Source organism: Cupressus sempervirens, chromosome 10 (genome assembly GCF_028749045.1).
Source record: "Cupressus sempervirens isolate cs-2001-9-10 chromosome 10, ASM2874904v1, whole genome shotgun sequence".
Classification (NCBI taxonomy): domain Eukaryota; kingdom Viridiplantae; phylum Streptophyta; class Pinopsida; order Cupressales; family Cupressaceae; genus Cupressus; species Cupressus sempervirens.
The window spans coordinates 838,908,377-838,929,747 of NC_143127.1; positions in this window are offsets into that span (position 1 = coordinate 838,908,377).

Sequence of the window (21,371 nt, forward strand, 5' to 3'; positions counted from 1 at the left end):
GTGTGTCAATAGGTGCTAACTACTTTTTTTCCAATCTTCAACCCATTTTGTATTGTCGCATTCTTCCCATTCACTTGCAAGACAAAATTGACAAAAACAAGCAAGCTCCCTAGTCCATATAGTCCAACTATTAGAATCTGAACTCCTTAATGAATGCCATTTAGCTAATGCACTAATTGTATCACAGTCATATCTTGAAAGGATATTCTTCTCTTCAACTAGGTATAAGAAATGTTTGATTTTAGACTTCTCACTTGATCCTGTGTATAAATATTTGTTACACCATTCGGCAATTTTATGTGCATTTTTAAATTTGACTTTTTCCTCAAATTTTAATTGCTCTCTACTAAAGCCTCTCTTCACACTTGCACTAGCACCATCATGTTCTCCTTTACCATGTCCAGCCTCAAAAAAACTCCACACATGTTGGATGTTAGTTTGCCTATGTGTCCTACTCAATGAATAGAATATTCTAGCATTCTTAAATTGTCCTATGCAATTATCTAACCATATCCAATGTAGTGTCATTTGAATTTGTCTCTTTTTAAAATTATCAAAAAAGACCTTGAAACAATATTGGACAAAGTCAGATGAATGAAGTTTATTATCACTCATATAAAAATGTTACTCTCTCAATATTTTTTGATCCTCCTCTATACTAACAGGTGCATGCCTATAAACTATATGAACATAAATTATTACTTGCATTGAATTGTAATATTGTGGTTGTACCTCATCTTGTGGTGCAAGTGTGTAGTTCTCTGCAAAGTCAACAACTAAGAGTATAGTACCAATCGGAAATGTATTCTTACATATGCAAAATTTTCCATCAAGCCATCTAGCATATTGAGAGTATTTAACATAGTTTGGTATGATTACACTCTTAAACTCATCCATAAATGTATGACAACTAAATTTATCTATAACTAGATCACACCTTCTTCCAATCTTCCCATCCTTCAATGGATATTCAATAGTTTTGAATCTTTTTACCTCAACTAATTGTTGTCCAAAAGTAGTCAAAGTATTTTCATGCAAATATTCATCTAACAAAGAAAGATTGCCACACATATCACATGTACTAAAAGACATGCATTGAAAAGAAAGTATTGATCATTACGTGGCTTACAAAACGAACTTGATATGAAATCCTTTATAGTTTAAGGTGGTGTTTTTATACCACATTCTTGCAACATTTCTTTACTATGCATGGTACCACCTATAGATTGAAATACATCATAATGGTAACAAAATTGAATATGATTTTTGCAACATGTGATTTTTTCCTTGTTAATCCTTACATACCATGGTTTATACTTTTTAAAAGACCTTTGACTAATGGTAATAGTTAAACACCTTACCATCTACAAATTTTCTAAACAATTCAGTTTGAGTCATGTCCAAAAGGTTTTTAGAATGTGAATCACATATTTTTGAACCAACTCTCAATTTAACAACATCTCTTGAATTAGGTGATACTCTTGTATTATCATGCCAAAAATTTTCAACCAAACTTTTGACTTCACTAGTAAGTTTCATATCACATCTCAGGAGTCTACCATTAGAAGTCGACAAAATATTTGTTGGATTACATTCAAAGTTAACCCTTCTCTTTACAACTCTTTCTAAAGTCTTACTATTCACATTAAGATATCCACTTATGTTGCTATTCAATGTTTTGTCAGTTGTTGATTTGTTAACTAAAGCTGTTGTTATTGTTCGTTGTGCTGCATTCTTATCTTTATAGCAACTTTTCTTTCTGATAACATCAAAGGCATTAGAAACAATGGATATAAATTGTTTTAAAGAATCATTTTTATTCTTGGGTTTTACATACATTCTTAACCTTTTCATTACTTTTCACATTTTAGATATTTTAATTAGCTGCAACAGCAATTGACATTGAAACCCAAATTTCTTATTATAAAAAATATGTCTATATAGTATATTAGGACGTGTCCTAATTTGTCTCCATAAAACCAATCCCTCAAGATTATCTAGCACAACATTATGAAAATGAAAATAATGTTCTGGCGCTTTAGCATCGTTCTGACATGTTTGTTCACTAATTGGTTTTTCTATGTCTGCATTCATACAATTGTTATTTTCAATTGGTATTTAATTTTCACTATTATTTGGGATCTGAATCTTATTTTGAATTTTTCTTGGTATTTCTTTTGGAGCATGCATTTCCATTGGAGTTTGTTGTGCAAGATCATTTGACAATCTATTCTCATGAAGAAAATCTAAATTGTTTAAATTATAACTTGCTTCTAAAAAATCACCAATTTTATCATGAGAAAAAAATTGAGGGTTTGGAGACACACCTGTATTGAATGTTTGTTTAGAATGTGCACCTTAATATCCTTGTAATGGGTTCTCTTCTTTAGCCTCTTCATCCATTGTGGTATCCTCAATGTCTTTCTCCTTTGAAACATTGCTCAATTCTCTAATTCTTTGTCTTCTCTCTCATTGATGTTGTGCTTCACACTCTTTATTTTTGGCAATCTCCTCATTTGTTAGAACTTTTAGTTTCTTCTTTCTTTGTTTTTTTGATCCCATGTTTGCACCAGTTTTGAATTCAAATCAACAACTTGAAAATTGTAGAAGAAGATAAGAAATAGAATAACTATGATAGAGTTTGCTATTGTAGATTGAAATTGTTATTAAATCATTGAAAAATAGTTTGTGGGGAATCTTTTGGGGCCCAATAGGTAGATTAGAATCAAGTACCTAATTGTTTAAAAACTAGGTACTCGATTTTTAAACAATCTGATACTCAATTTTTAAGCAATCGAGTGCCTGTTTGCGTCAACAACTCAAACCAAATCAGGTACCCAATTTTTGAATTACAAATTGGGTGCCTTATTCTAGTTGACATAGGTGAGAATTTGGAATGGCCACAAATTTGCTTCAGGTTATGCCTTGGGGAAAGGCATGGCACAAGCTTGGTCCAACCAAGCCATGCCTTCATAAACCATTTTTTTTCTCAAGCATTTAATCAAAAATTTTAGGGATTATTGTAATTTTTATATGGTTGTCCCCATTTAATTTTTTGATGAAATGAAAATCCGTTATAGGTCTTACTATTTTGATTTCAAAAATGTAAATTTTATAGTGTTATGAGTTCATTTGCTACTTTTCCATTATTTTTTAATCAAGAGTATCTCTTAAATGTTAAATAGTGACATTCACTAAAAATTTAATAAATTTTTAAATTTTTCATACTTTGTAAATTAATTTACATGTCATCAATCCTCACACAATTCTTTTATAGTTGAAAAAAAGATTAAATTTTGATTAAATTATGACTCTGTACATGAGACGTTTTAGAAATTAGCTTAATCGTTAATTAAAAATTAATTAAAAAAATTCATTAAAAATTCAAGAAAAATATTCTCATCAATCTTTAGTGTGTCAAGTAACATTGTTTAAAAAGATTTGCAAAAATTCATTTAGTTGTGTCAAATTATGGTGTATGTATACGAGCGTGGTATGGTCTTGAAACAAGCATTTTGAAAAAGTGGTTTTTAAAGATCCAAACCAAAAAAATAATCTATCATATGGGTATACAAATAAATTACATATTCAAAAAGAAGATCCTAGGCACTACAATTTTTATTTCTAGAGTTTTTTTAACATTTAATCTCTAAATGCCTCAAATTTTGGCATCAATTGACAAAATATTTCAAAAATAGGAAAAACACTGCCACTTTTTGGCCAAAAGTGAGACCCAACTTCTTGCATTGACACTAGTCACTAATGGGATTAGCTCATATAGAAATTACTCAATGACTAGAAAACTTACTCAACTCCTATAGAGATCGGTACATACTTGCTTATGTACATGACTTGACCTATATAGAGTAACGCAGATGCAGTGATGACTGTTTAACTCTGCCTTGTAAATGACTAAGTGGTTCACACTAATAGAAAAATATGGTTAGAGATACAAACAATTTTAACATGAAATCCCATTGAAAATTGATGCAAAATCTTTTAGGCAAAGAGAAATACCTATCAGCCCAATGTTATCCCTAAAGATGAAAGAAGAGTTATTTAAAATGAGAGAAGCCATAATTATAAAACCTATCAAATACTACACCTGGGTATCTAACCTTGTTGAATAGTAAGAAAAAAGAATGGAGATATAGGACTATGTGTAGATTTTAGATATCTAACTATATCACACTTTAAAGAATGTTATGCATTCCACAAGATGGAAGCATTATTATGAAAGGTGTCAGAAAAGGAATCTCTCTCTATGATGGATTTTTTTTTCACGATATAACCCAATGAAGGTCAATGACCTAGAGAAATGCAAAATAATATTTGCTACTCCCTGGAGAACATATATATTTTCCATAATAATTTTTTTGTGGTTAACTAATGTGGGTGACACTTTTCAAATAGCTATGGCTATTGCCTTTAAAGGCCTAATTTATTTCATTTTGGGTGTCTATCAATATGACCCTAGTGCCTACTTCAAGAAGTAAGAATATCATTACAAACACTTAGAAAATATTCTTTTGAGAGCTCTTGAATATGGAATATCAGTCAACCCCAACAAGTGTCATTTTGGAGTCAATGAGGGAAAACTTTTGGGTCATATCATATCTAAAGTAGGAGTGAGATTTGATTGATATAAATTAATTGATAATATTATGGCACCTAAATTAATGACGACTATCCAATCATTCTTTGGTCATATCAACTTTGTAAGGAGATTTTTTTCTAACTTTGGAGAAACTACCAAGCCAATTGCTATGATGTTGACAATGTGAGAAAAGATGACATGGAAAAATGAAGCCTTGCAAGCATTCATAGTAATAAAAAAGGTAATCAAAGAAGCATTAGTACTTAAGACTCCCTATTTTAGGAAACCATTCCAATTTTTCTCTTTTGCACCCTATCACACTTTAGTTGTTGTCATGTTGTAGAAAAAATGAAGCAAGATATAGAGATTCTATTACATTTTTTTTAACAAAGATTCTACAAGAATATTATCTTAGTTATGATATTAATGAGAAGTAGGCATATGCATTGGTTAATGAAGTCAAATAATTTAGGCCTTCATGGGAGCAAATATGATTGCATAAGTACCCAATGTAGTAGATAAGGATATCTTCAGGCAAACAAAACTACTAGAAGGAGGTGTGGATGTATAAATCAAGTCTAGGAATTTATTATTGATATCCAAAATAAAAAATTGGTTAGAGAATGAGGATTGACTAAACTAATGACCAATAAAAATATAGAGGTAGAATAGGTGGATCAAGTTGATCTTGAGCACATAGAGGAGATAATAGAAAGATTTTCTTAGTATCATCAAATAGTTTATTATTTAAGGCACATAAAATGTCATGTTGATTTAAGTGAGAATCAAAAGAGAACTATTAGACTCAAAGCTTCAAAGTATGTTTTGATTCAACGCAATCTTTATTGGAAGAATAGAGATGGAGTTTTTATTTTTTGCTTGGATACATATCAAGTAGAATATATTCTCAAAGAGATCCCTGAAAGTGTTTCTAGTGTCTATTTTTCAACTAAGATAACAACACATAAGATTTTATGTGAAGGGTAGTATTGGTTGTAACTCTTCAAGCATTGTTGTGCTTATGCGAGGAAATATGAATCCTATCAAAAAGTTTTCTAGAAAGTTAAAATACAATAGTGCACTTTCACTGAGGACCTTCCAAAAAAAGGAACCTTGTTAGATGAAAAGGATATAATTCATAGGATAAATAAGTGACAAGAAAAGTGGGGGGCATAATTGAATCTTAGTAGCAACTGATCATTTCACCAAATGGGTGGAGGTCATCCCTACTAGACATTATAATAGCATAGTAGTGATTAAATTCCTAATGGAGGATATTTAAATTAAAGTTCGAGTACCCCACAAGATTATTATAGATAATAATATGTTCTTTAGATCAAAAGAGGTTTTTATTATTTTTTTGTGAAAATTGTCTCCTATTAATCCCAATGTCACATGAGGGAGATGGGAAAGAAGAATCTAGCAATAAGAATATATTAATTATCATTAGGATAATTCTAGATTACAATAAAAGGGCATGGGCCTCAAAATCAAATTTAGCGTTTTGGGTAGATATAATTATAGTTAAAAATTCAATTGCTTTCTCCCTTTTAAACTGGGTCTATAGTAAAAAGGTAAGGCTCCACTTGAACATTTCATTTCTAGTATACAAATACATAACTAAGGATTACTTTGAGGATGTAAACTATATGGAGAAAAGGTCAAATGTACTTTTATAACCTGATCATATCAAAATAAAAATATAGGAGTGGAGTGTTGTCATGTAGAAATAGGTCAAGTTTCTTTGTGATAAGATATCTAGAGAAAGATCTTTTAGTGCAAGAAACTACTAGGTTTTGAAGTGGAATGCTAAGGATTAGGATAAGGGAAAAATTGTAAATTTGAAGCCCTTTGGTTAGGGCCTTCCATAATTTCATAGAAGGTGAGAGAATACTCCTATTTCTTATAGGATACCAATGAGAAAAATCAATAGTTCCTACTGCATGGTCAGCATCTCAAACCCTTTTTTCTCTACAATTAAGAAGGATGTATTTTTTATGTATATGGTAAAATAGTTTTCTTTTTTAATATATTTTAATGTTTTAATTTATGTCTCACAGATACCTTGGCTCTCGCCATATTTGTAAGAATTATGCATCCCTAGATAGAGCCACTGATGGAACACGAAAAGAACATCACTTCAGACAACCCATCAAAGAGAGATTTTTTTTCATTTCATAGGAAATAGAATAATTAATTGCAAAAAATAGAAATTTCTCCATTTCATAGCTATCAATATAGGAGACATCAAATTAGTGAATTTTTGTTGGTTCACAGGCAATTAGTAGTAGAGTTTCAAAATAGAGACACATCACTAATTAATAGGCTTAATAATTTAGAGATTTAGAATATATATTTTTTCTCAAGCATAAAAGGTAAAAATATAGGGAGAGAAATGAAAATTGAAAAGTTAGATTTTTGGTATTAATGAGATTTTATTTGATGAGAAATTCAACAAAAGTATTCATATAAGAAAGGAAAAATGAAGAATTTATCATGCATAAAATATCTTTGAAAGAAATTCATAATTAAATGAGATTTAAATGTTTATTTTATATAATGATTGAAGGTGTTATAATTCACATCATACTATCCCAACTCACATTTTTCATTTCAACTATCAGAGAGAATGGAGTTACCTACTAATAATAATTTGGGGAATGAATATCCCCAGCCAACAATGCAACTAGATTGGATAGATATGCAGGAAGACCAAGTTGACATAACAAATAGCTTATATGCAATAGCATGGGAATTGTTCAAAATTTATGCTAGGTATGAGAGTGACTATTAAAAGATTAGAAATGAATAAGATATGGTTGAAGTCCAAGAGATTGTTGTTGTATTGGGAGTTAGAAATTGAAAAGAGAATCACGTGATGGATCTATTATTGATAGTTAGGATTATTTAGCTAGTATATAAATATTTTGGTGTTCATTTTTGAAATTATAACCAAAATGTATTTTAGTTGCATTAGTTTTAAATTAGTTATAGTAATACAAGGCTCTAACACTTTGTTGCGCCCTTTCATTCTCTATAAGAAATGATACCAAGACCTTATAGAATATAAGATACATATTTAATAAGATTATAAGATAAAAGATAGATAATTTTGTAGTTTTTAGATAGGCACATGCAACTAAAACACAACTCAATTGTACTTCCTTTTTTGAAATTAATATAAAAGACTCTTCTTTTTCTCTCCAGCTTGGAAAATTAAATGTATAGGTACTTGCATCTGAATTGTCTTGTAGGAATTTTTACTATTGTATGATAGATTGAACTACCTATATATTTCTCGATCATCAAAGTTTCATGTGAAAACTATCTATGTAGTCTTTATCTAAATTGGTATTCCTTATCAGGAAGTTAATTCAATTATACTAGGGTTTATTTTATAAGTTTTGTGTCTAGTGGCTAACATGGTAAATGATCATTGTCTCCTAAGAGCTTTATGAAAATAGTTGAGGTAAGCTTGACTCCATTTTCAAAAAAATGAAAAAAGGAGTGTTGATAAAGCATCTGTTTCATTTCAAAGTTGATATACTTTTGTAGTTTTTGAAATTCATTGCCTCATTCATTTGTCATTCATCCAACATTAATACTCACAAATAGTAAATTTACTTTAAAGAAATCCAAAGTATGTAATTTTTTAAATTTTTTTTCTTCAGAACTTCTTGGCATATTGAGAAGAATGGCTAAGTTTTCTTCAAAGTTATCTTCTATAAAAAAACCTCTACTCAATTAATTGAGGAAGAAGAATAGGTTTACCCACATAGGTCCCATAGATCCTTAAGTGAAGGAGAGTTGGATCATAGCTGATCTCTTCTTCATAGGCTAAGTCAAATTGGAGATCCTAGAATTGAGGAGGGAAACTTATAGGATTTCCAGTTAGTTGATTTGAGTACCAATAGGTATAACTACACTTAAAGATGTCTTTAGAAGTTCTTTTGGATTCCTACCTCTAAGAGGCTTTAATGTTAGAAAAACCACAAAGAATTGTAGTGTAAATGAAAATTTACTATAGGTATTGCATTGAATCAAAATAAAAGATCAACTTACTAAACATTGAATAATAGATATTTACTTTTTTTAACCTATAAATGTAGGGCCACACAATTGAGAAAGCATAAAATAATTATTGTAAAGTATTGAAAAATTAAGAAAGAATAGATGGAACTATAAATGAATTCTTTTCTCCATCATTTTATAGTGAATGTAAAACAATAGTTGTTGTAAATGGAGAAAAAAATAGTCAATAAAAATGAAATTATAAGTGACAAGTAATAAAATGTATTTTTTTGGCATTCAAGCACCTACAATTTAGAATAAATGTTGATTAAGACGCTTTCAAATGTGTATTTCTTATAATGAATAGAATATCAGTCATAATTTCACACACCATTCTGGTGTCACTCTTGGTTGTCACCTACTAAGATAACTTGAGCACATTTTCAATTATTAGAGTAAATAATTAATTATTAATTATTTATTCTATTTACTTAAGTTTACTTGGGTTAATGCATTCATTTAATTGTTGTAGTGATGAGTTGTTGACAACACGGGAGTTTGTTCCCTTCTAGCATGTTCCACCTTTTTGTGGAAGAGTGCTTAGTTGGCAACCTTATCTTCTACCACTTTCTAGCTTGTTCTAGAAGCCTCCATGAGACCTTTATATTTGGGCTCTCTCTTTGTATTTTCTCAACTCATTGTAAATACATTTTTCTTTATTTTGCAATATGTTCTCTCTCAAGTCCGTTTAGGGTTTTTCCAAGCTCCACCTCTTCCTTCCTTAGTTTCCCTTTGATAGGTTATTTGCAAGTTGGTGATCTTGGTAAGTTGTGGAGTTGGATTTCATCAAATCCTACATGGTATCAGAGCCTCCCTACAACTTCTTCATTGAAGGATTTTTGAAGCCACAATTTGGAGACACAAACCCTAGTTTGTTTATGATAATTTCTTCAATCTGGGGAAGAGCATTTTTTGGAGCACTTTGGGCTCAAATGAACATTGCCATTGGATCTAGAAGGTCATTTACTATCAGGATTCATATACAATTTTATGATTTTGGAGATAGAGCTCCAGGAGGCAAAAAAAAATTTGGTTGTAGGCCCTACCGTATAGCCATATGGACGATCTGATAAAAAAAACTAAAAAAATATATATTTGGGCCACACCACTATGGCTCCACCCAACAATCACCATGGGGATGCCTATGCACCACCGGCACCTCGCCACGACTGGCTGTGTCACCAAAGCACTTCTGTGACTTGCATGTAGCTCGAGCGCCACCCTCCCTCCACTGTAGCTTGGTGGTGCCTCCCTTTTCTACTACATGTGCCAATGTCACCACTCTTTAGCCTCCTGCACTTCACTCCGCACAATCAACAACACCTGCGTGGCATTTTGAACAATCACCGCAACATTGAGCAATCTGTGGGTGACACATGGCATGGATGCCATGTGGCATCTACCACATGGACCCTGCCATGTCACCCATCACCTTAGCCATCTGTCACATAACATACAAGTGGCACTACCATGTGGCCCTTTTTTTGTACTAACGGCCCCCAAGCTGTCAATTTTTTTTTAGTGTTTTGCTAATGTTAGCATGATGTCACATCATCTTTTCAAAAATGCTTTCATTTCCTTTAGATTTTGGCCCATGCTCTTTCTATCATATTTTTGGCATTTTTCCTCTATGGTGGATAACTTGGGTGTTCCAGGTTTGAGGATCATTTTTCTAGCATGGAATCTTTTTTTTGGGCTGTACTATCTTTTGTATTATCTTTTTTTCCTTTTCTAATCATTATAGCCATCATTTGTAAGAACTTTTATGTATACACACTAAGATAAAGTGCCACTCTTGCATTTTGAGTTCATGAATGTTGTTTTGAGATAATTGTACTTGCACTATTTTTATAAAGCACCATGGAGAGGATAGTTGTTTGCTATTTTTGGCTTTCTCCCTTTTGTTTTCTCATGTCGAGTTGGTGTGACCATGTCTTTATAGGTGTCTGTACCTCTTCCCCTCTCTCGTTGTTCTTGGTTCTATCTGTAGAAGATTTTGGCACACCTTCTTAGTTTCCTATCATCTCACACCGTGTGCATTAAGGGGGGGTTATTCTAGTGTTCTAATGCTTTTTTAGTTTGATGGTTCAATAGTGTGAGCTATGTATTGAGTGGTTGATCATATATACGAGGCAATTGCAGTGGCTAGCTACCTATGCATTTCAGTGAGATGGATAATCTACCATATAGACACGCTTGATTTGTGCCTTCTTCTTCCATGGAGGTTCTTCAAATCAATAGTTTTTTTCTAATAAATTTTTTTTTGGCTTCTTCATGCTTTAGTGATGCTCTTCATGATCACTCTTTATTCCTATTTTATGGGGACATTCCTCTAGTTGGAGGCTTCTTTAGTCCTTCACTAAGTTCTTACCTCTTTTTGGGGGAGGGCTTTTCCCATGTGGTTTTCTCTCTTTCCTAGTTTTTAGAGGTTGCACCTCTTTGCATTGTACATGGGTACCTAACATGGCCTCATTGCTGAAACCCATTCTACATTTTCATCTTAGTTTTGTGAGCTTAAGGCATTCCCCTAAGTTGAACTTAAGGGGGGGTGTTAGAGTAAATAAATAATTATTTATTATTTATTTTATTTACTTAAGTTTACTTAGGTTAATGCATTAATTTTATTGTTGTAGTGATGAGTTGTTGACAACACCGAGAGTTTGTTCGCTTCTAGCATGTTCCACCTTTTTGTGGAAGAGTTCTTAGTTGTCAACCTTATCTTCTACCACTTTCTAGCTTGTTCTACAAGCTTCCATGAGGCCTTTATATTTGGGCTCTCTCTTTGTATTTTCTCAACTCATTGTAAATATATTTTTCTTTATTTTGCAATATGTTTTCTCTCGAGTTCGTTTAGGGTTTTTCCAAGCTCCACCTCTTCCTTCTTTGGTTTCCCTTCAATAGGTTATTTGCATGTAGGTGATCTTGGTGAGCTATGGAGTTGGATTTCATCAACTCCTACATCAATTACTTAAAGTATCGATCAATATAGTGAACTCTCTATCTAATACTCTATAATCAAGAAAGAAAAATCTATCTTATACTCTCTAAAATAAAAATAGTGAATCTCTTTCTTATAGGCTGATAAATAATAATCAACTAATAATAGTCATTTCTTGCATATGTGAGAAGATGAGAAAGTTTGTGGGATTAATAATATTTATAAACTATTTTTAGAAATTATCTAATGGATGTCAAAAAGTATCCAATAATTTAAAATTCATTGGCATGCTCCCAAGTTGATTCATGTTTTTTAGCAAAAGTGAAAGAAGGTGCCTATTTTTTCTAATCTCTAATCTCCCATGAAAAGAAAATCATGGAGGAAAGTTGACTACCATTGAGGTGATTTGAAACATATATTAAAAATCGCATTTTCACAATTCACATCACATTCAAAAAGGTAAGTTAATATGTTGTAGAAGCATGTGATCAAATATTATAAAACTCTATTACTCTAGCTTATTGCATATAATTCTCTAAATTTTCATATTTTTATTGTTATCTAGATCTCCCTCCATATTTATATCATAACATGACCTTGATGGTAAAGATAAATAGCTAATCATGAAATTAGATCTATATTATTATCCATGTTATTGTCAAGCTCATCTTTATGTTTGCATTTGGAGAAGGAGGGAGGAAATTTTTTTTAAAAAAAGTTGGTTACTTTGAGAAACATTTGTTTCCTAAATACAAGTTCAATATAAAGTTTTTTTTATGTATGCCCATATCACATATTAAATATTTATTACTAAATGATGCATCATTGATTAGGTGAATTGAATGAATTTTGAATTAGTAATGAACAAGAACATTTTTTTTTTCTTTTTGATTTATTAGCACCTACTAACTGAATTCATAAGCTACAAAATTCTATTGGAATATTCAAATGGGAAGAGTAATTCTGAGGGGGGAAGGGCGAGGGAGCATGGTGGGGGGGCGGAGAGGGGTGGTGAATTAGAAGTAGCTAAATTTTAGCCTTTTCAAATCCTTTAAAACAAATAACTGAAAGTAAACTACATGCATGTAAACATATTAAATAAACATAAAGTAAAGACATGCATCAACAACACATAACACCAGAATTTGGTAACCCAAAAACGCTCTAGGAATAAGAAGGTAAAACTAGGGTAGGGATGATACCCACAAAATCATTAGAGTAATAATTGTTTGACCACTTTGATGGCCTGCCCTATTAAATTCTTTACACTATGTCAATAGTTACCTGGTTAAAGGATTTAAAACACTTTACATGAAGTGTCACCTTATTAAAGGATTTAGTCACCTCTTCAAAGGATCTAAAAAATAGTTGTTAAGCTAACCTATCAACATAGGATTTTCCACTATCTAATACAATTTCTCGAAAGTATTAGAAATCTTTTGACTTGATTTCTTGGAATCTTTCAAATTGCTGATTTTAGGCACTTGATCTGTTCATTCTAATGTGATCCTTACTTGATCTAATATTTGATCGTAGCCTTGGTTATGTTCTAATCAACTGAATGTGTAATTTCTACTCAATTCACTAAGTCTTTGATGCCCCTATTGTTTGTCCTATTCTGCAATTTTGCTATCTACTTAGCAACTTTCTTAACTTCTATTTAGCAACTTGAAATTGTGGGGTCTAAGCCTCCTTATAAAGGCTTCATCGACTTAGGGTTTACAATGAAATCAAAAACTCAAATTTCCCACCCAAATCCTTAGATTTAGCCTATTGGTTGCATGCCTTTTCCATTTTTCTTATTGGCTGCATGCTAATTGCATAGGAAATGAAAAAGATTTGTTCTTATTCTTATTATCCTTCAAGATTCTTCTATGTTAGCTCAAAAAAATGGTTTACATCTAAGTTTGTGAAGGCACAAACTCATATGCTGATTCTGTGTTACTCGACACATACTGGATTACTAGTGCTCAGCACATACTATCCTGGTTTACTTAGCACCTATTATATTCTGTCTTGCTCAACACATGTATGTTTTTGGTTCACTTGGCAGATGTTGCATTCTGACTTGCTTGGCATCAACTATGAATTGGCACATATATATCACTCGGCTCATATAGTTCACTTGGCACTTGAAGATCACTCGACACTTGTTCTTCACTCGACACCTAAAGATCACTCGGCTCCTATTGGAATTCTGGCTTGGCACATACTATAGCTTAGCATATATAGTGCACTAGGCTTCTATATGAAAAGTGGTTAAGTTTTTTGACACTCAGTTGTCAAAACCAATCTGAGACCAACACATTGTTGAATTATTTCAAAAGTGATGAAATTTCAGTAGCTTGTTGGCCTTTCTTATTTGCTTCTGGCATACTTTGTTAAAAAATTGCTAGTGACCAAAGTTTTTTTTCACCTTCCTCATGACTACATTTGTGTGATTAGTATAAACACAAATTCCTTGATATTCACATTGTCACAAATTGATAGGGGTTGCATGTAATAATAATAATCATGTATAATTTTGGGTTCTCTATCTTGCAAACCATTAAGACATGAATTTTTAAGATATTACCATAAAGACTATGGAACAATCTTTCTTTATACATTAATGAATATGGAAATTGTTGAAAGGTCATATTTGAATGTCATGATTTTTGTTTCTATGAGACTTGTTATGTACATATTCCTAGTGTACTATAGATTGTAACCTTAAACCCTTGACTTATAGATGACCATCTTAGGATAATTTCTCACTAAATCATTGTAACCTCATTTCTCACACACCTTTTCTCTCACTACCTCATTCCCCCCTTCCCCCCCCCCCTCAACCACCACCCCCCTTCCCCTCTTAGGCCATATTCCCCTGAATAATGATCTATCTCTACCTCTAACCTTGTTAGAATCTGAAAAGATTAATAACCCAGAAAACTAGTGCAAAGAGTAAATATCTAAACTATGAATGCAAATGATACAAAATCAAAATAGCATCATAGAGTTAGTCTCCAAGAGAGTAATGCAAATGCTGGAAGCAAAATAGCATTAAGAGGATGCAAAAATAAGAGATGCAAATACAAGCCAGGTAGCATGCTTATATAGGCTAGGAAGAGGGAGGAGGTGTCAACACCAACCAATGAGGAGCAACCATCTATCGGACTAAAGATAGCAAAGTATCTTCCCAAGATAGCTAATGGATGCTCACATGTAGGAAGGTGACACCTCACAACCATTCACCTAATAAGACATGCTTTATTAACCTAAGCGAGATTATTAAAAAGTGTAGGAAAAACCTAGCAAAAAAGGAAAAATAAAAAACTACACTAACAAACCTTTCACCCTCTCTCCCTTCTTTGATGCTCTCACTTACAAATGTCTCCCTCTTAATGCCCTCTTTCACTCTCTCCCCTCCCTCTTTTCACCATATTATACCCTAATTTAAATTCTTTCTCTACCTCATTTCTCTCACCCTCTCCCCCTTCTCATACTCCCAATCTCATATTTTCCCCTTAAATATACTCTTTCACTCTCTCTCCTTCCCCCTTTTACCATATCAAGTTACCTAATTTAACCTTTATCTAGATGACAACTTGATTGTATGCTCACATTGATCTAGATATAATAAATTTTCTTTATAGTAAAATCCTTACATACATCATTAGAAACATTAATTATTATCTTCAAATCAAGAATTGAATTAATTGAGATATTTGTTAGATATTTAGAAATTTGATACCCTCATTATGTTTTAAAATATATGTGTGCTAGCTTTTATATATATATATATATATATCACCACTTTGTAACTTTCACATCATGCTTCTCATATGAAACAACAAAACTTACTACCCAACATAAATCTTAACTTTTCAAACTATTAGTATTTATAAACATAACACTTTGGAGAATGAAATGAACAAAGCTTGTCAACCTAAAAGGGAGCAAGAACTAATTTGGATCACCTATACTTTTTAAACTATTAGTATTAATAAACATAAAACTTTGGAGAATGAAATGAACAAAGCTTGTCAACCTAAAAGGGATCAAAAACTGATTTGGATCACCTATAAACTATGTACTCAATCTCTTAACCCTTATTATTAATTGACTAGTCCCAATACTTGTATGTATCATCCTAATGGCAACCTTTTACATCACATTTTAATAAAGAGAACGACTAATCAATCCTATACGTCAAGCAACTTGTGTCACTACCCTGTATGATTTGGGGATCCATTATAGGTTTTGTTGAAACTACCTAGCATAATTACACTAAATTTTCCAATCAGCATGTCTTTGAGCATCTATACCACATGTAGTAGTAACAATTTTCTTCAAATGTTTTTAAAAAATAATTACTTTTTTTTTTTCCCTTTTACCTTGTTTTGATAACCCTCAAATGCATCCTTAATTGATGACTAACTTCCTAGTTACATTTTCGCTGACTCTTATTTTCCTCTACTTGCGTAACACAAGAAATAGTTGTACCAAGTGTATAAGACTACGATCGTAAAGAATTCTATTAATCACCCAAAAGATGAAACTATAATACCATAACTATATCAAATAATTAGTTCACATCAATGGTCAATAAACAAAAACCAAAATTGATTAAACAATACAAATTATAATACTCAGATATATTAAATAATAAATTTTGTAGAGTATATTAATTTGTATTGCTATTTTATAATTATATAGTTAATTTAAATTAGTAAATAATTGTATTATTCTATATTAATTATACCCTATTAGGGACGACAGGGTTCCAACCCTCCATGTCCACTGTCAATCATTCTTCCTGTATGTCTAAAAAATTGTTCTTTAAAGATACAGTTTTGACATCTTAATCTCAAGATTCTAAAATAAAAAAGAAACCATCCCTTATAATATCGGTCCTTCACCTACCTCCAACCAACAAGACCAGTCCATTAATTTTGTTAGGATGCAACCTTAGCATGCTTCCAATGTTCCTATGGATAATAATCCATTGTTGGTCCCAATGTGGGTGATATAACAATAGAATCCTATGATGATTTTTTGACAATTCAGTACAATGTGTTACAATTATACAAGGAAGACCTCCCTAACCCAACCCAATGAAGTGAAAAATTCAATCTTGGAACATACAGGGACTTACCATTCCTACACATAATTTTCATGTCAAACAGTCTATTCAAAGTAATCCAAAAGATGTTCTTATGCTCCAAGAAGTGAAGTTGGTGTTGTTCGCTTGGATGCAACACTTGCTTTGATTTGGCCTAAGGCTCTTTTTTTCATACTAGAACTAGACTAACACTAGAGCTAAGGATGCCTTCGATATTGCTCTATTGCTTGCATACTATTGGTAGTGGGGTTCACCCTATAACCTTTGTGTCTGGGTCACCATCCTAATTACCCTTCTAATAGAATCATTCGTTGGGAGTGGATGTACAATAACCTTCCTCTCTGATTGGGTTTTGGGGGTGATTTTAACATGGTTGAACACCCTTCTAACCATAGTTAGTTTTCCTTTTTTCACTTATCAAATCCTAAATTTAAAGCCTAGACACTAGCTAGAAACTGTGTTGGTGCCCACGATCTTCTTCTTGGTAAAACTAGCCTTCAAATGCCTCACTGGTGTACATGGACAAATTTGTGTGTAGGGTCCTTTAGAAAACTAAGTTGATTGGACTAGTTTTACATCTCTTCTAATTGCCACATCCTCCCCTTTCCAAATGTTTGGTTGGTCTCACTTGATTTATTTCCACTCTCTCTTTCTTTGCCAATGTATTCCTATGAAAAATGATTCAGATTATAATAGCTTCCTTGATCATCTTCTCACTATTGAGGAAATAGTTAAGGCCCTCTACTCTATGGCTGTAGAAAAATGTTCAAGAGTAGATGGGCTATGAGTGGAATTTTACCAAGCTCTCTGACCACACACTCATGACAACTTTTATGATGTTTATCTTGAAGGAATCCAAACTCTGTCATTAAGAACATTATCAATCAAGGGATGATTAAATTTATCTGCAAAGGGAAGGATAAGGACATTGTGAATAGATGGAGACCATCACACTTCTCAACACCTCATATAAAATAATTGGTAAAGCTTTGGATCAAAGAGTCAAATGTCACACTCAAGAAATTATTTTCCCAGAGAAAAATGGATTCTTAAGGGGGTAGATTTATCTTAGATAACTTAGTTTAGCCTGGGAGACTATGGAATGGGCTCAACAATCATCTCAAGATGCTCTACTTATTAAACTAGATGTTGATTAAGCATACGACTGCATTTGATGGAATTTTATTTGAAAAATATTAAGATGGCTTGGTATTGGTCAAAAAACCTATGACCAAATTAAAATATATTTCATTGATGTTGATGTTGGAGTCTCTATTAATGGTGTTCTCTCTCTAAAGTTTTCCTTGTAAAAATCCATCAGCCAAGTTTTTCGTCTAGCTCCTTTCTCATATGTTCTTGTTGTTAATGCATTAGGATATCTCCTCCATCATGCTCTTAGTGATAAGATGATTAGGGGACTCATAGTTCTAGGAAATTCTAAAACTTTTAACTCTCAGTTCAATAATGATAACATGAGTTGTTCATTTGTAACTCGGGTGACAAAGTGAACAATGTGCTTGATGTTCTAGAGATTTATTGTGCAATTTAGGTTTAAAATTATTTATGCATAAAATTGAACTTTTAATAACAAGACCTAATTAGCTCACTCCATGGATCTCAAGTGAATGGAAGGAGGTGAAACATGGTTCCATCACATGATATTTTGGGATATACTTTATTTTTGGGTTTTCTCTCAAAGATATGTTGAAGTAGCTACTGGCCAAAATCAAGTATAAACTCCTAAATTAGACCAATAAATTTTTGTCCATGGCTGAAAGAATTTAAGTCACTTATAAGATCCTATTAAATCTAGCAACATGCATATTTCCTCTTGCTGGTTACCATATAAATCATGCAACAATCAGTTAACATCATTAATTAAAAGCTTATTGTTTTCTAAAAAGGAAATAAGAAAGGCATAGCCATTACATCTTGGAACCATTGTAGACAACCAAAAGACAAAGGAGGATTTTTTATTAGAAACCTCATCTTCCTTACTAGTAAATGGATCATTAGATTCCTTGATGGTGATGCTCCTTAGAAACATCTAATTTTTCATCGAATCCAAACTGCTACAGTTGAGAGCAGCTAATGATATGCAGTCAAATGGTGGGGAAATCTTTTTCTTTCTCCTTTCTTCAACATCCATAACCCAATTCCATTCAATTCAATCTAGAAATCTTGGCTTACAATTCAAATAAATTAGTCTGATATAATCACTCCTTGAGGCATGAGTTGAATTTTTACTTCCTCTATATGGTGGAATTGCTTGGTTCAACTTGACAATGCTTCTTTGGCTAATATCAAGATTCTAAAAGAAAAATGATTTTTCAAAAAGGGCATTCAAAACTTTCATGATTTATGGGTCATAGTTAATTTTATTTAGAAATTATGGAATTGCCTTAATTCATAATTTGGTTTCTTATCTAGTCAAAAACCTCTAATTTTAAAAATTCAACAACATGTTCCTCTAGAACTTATTTGGTTATTGTCCATCCCATGCCCCATAACTTCCTTTTTGACTGGAAATGGCCAAGCAAAAAAAGTGTTCATTCTTTTTCACTTAAATCCATCTACAATAAACTCTTGGATACCATTTCCTTGTCCACCCACCTTAATCTTAAATAGCATTATAATTTTAAGTGCTCTAGGTGGAATACAATAAATGCTCCTTTTTTAGGAAATCTAGAGTTGATGGATAGGTTCAATTGGTTTCCTAGAAAAAATTTCATGTTAAGATCTCCAATGGTGAACATATTTCCTTTATATCTCCCTCTTTGGCTTTTCCTTCATGTGCGAAAAAGTATACAATTAAACATGCATTTTGGTTTTGTCCTCATTCTCAATGTCTCTTGAATCATCATTTCTCCAATCTTCAAGCTCTTTGCCAACAAGTTTGGACTTGGGAAATTGTTGTGCTTGGACTTTCCCCACACAATAACGTTATTTTAGAGACTTTCAAAAAAATTATCTTAAAATATTTGTGGAGATTTTATTTCTTAATAATCTTTTCCCATAAATTTGATTCAATCTAATTGGAGTGCTCGATGATTTATGCAAATCTCTGCCCACATCTCATCATCCTCTAGTCGCAAACCCAAAACAACATAGAATTCAAGAGGTTCCTAAGTGAGCTTCAAATTCAATTCAATGTATTTTAATAAACTATTATTGATCACAACATAATGTAAAATTTTAGGTAACTTATATCAGTAAGGACTTTGGTTTGGTTTGAACACATTTATGTACAAAAAAGAGGGAGAGTGCTAATGTTATACAAGTGGACTGGCTGTTGTTATTTCTTAGAAGATTATTATTTTTATACTGAGATCTTTCTTTCCATGCTCATCCAAATAGTCATTCTATAATAGCAACAATTGTTGCTCATCTAATGTATTTTCTAGAATTTCTGAGATTGAAACTATTGTCCAAAATATTGTATGATTGTTTTTTGTTGTTGTAATTATTTTTTCATCCAATTTTTCTTTACCTTTATCCAATTTAATTATATTATAATATTTAAACTTAAAGAGTAAATATCAAAATAAATATATTTACATATATTTTTTTAAAATCATGAATTGATTTTCTATTTCATACATACACTTAAGAATATAATACTCATCTATTTATTTAAATATTTTAAACTATTTTTAATTAATTCAGATGATAGGCTTATTGTGGGAGCTTTTGCTCCCAAAAATTACCTTTTCACCAGAAATGTTGTAAGACCTTGTTTTGATTGATTTTATGACGAGATATTGATAAAAATATATTTTTGTAATTTAAAAAAATTAAATTTATTCTTCTCAATCTTAGTTTTAATGTTTTGGCAAGCTTCTATTTTGATTTCTTGTAGATCTTGTAGTTCATAAATTCACATCTACTTATAATATTTGTTCATTCAATTTCATTTATATTTTGAACAAGTAAACAACATTTTAAATTACAATTAATTTCTTCAATTTGATATTCATGTAATGTAGATTAGGCACCATAAAATATCAACAAAATATATTTTTTCTTACAATAGAAAAAAGTACACTAATACAATTTTTTTTTCTAAGTTTCAACTAATTTAATTTAAAAAATAATTATTATTTCTTTTATATTTGATAGAAAATTAATATAAATATAAAATTATTCACATATTTTCAAAGGAATTTTAAAAAAAAACTGTCTAACAAATGTTTTTTATTTTTTATTTTTAAAAAAATAGATGGTGTTTTTAATATCTATTCCAATTGAGTATGTATAAATCTTAGTATTTATAGTGCTTTTATTTGTGACAATTAAAGTTCTATTTTCTCAGGTCAAATGCTAAATTATATATATGAAAATTATTAATTATAATTTTAACTTTATAGAAAAAGATCAATTCTATCAAGCATACCCAAGAAAAAATATTTCTATCATATCAGACTCTTTAAAAATAAATAAATATCAAATTTTATTATATTATCTAGAATTTTAAAAAAATTATATGTATTCACAAAAAAATATTTTTTAATTTTGAAAATTGAAATTATTTTCTTTGCCTTTTCTTTTACAAGATCTTCATTTATGTATGGATTGTCATTATCAATAGTTAAATTGTGTATATATATTTAAGCTATGAGTATGTAGCATTTTGATTTTCATTTATTAGGGTTGATAGGTAA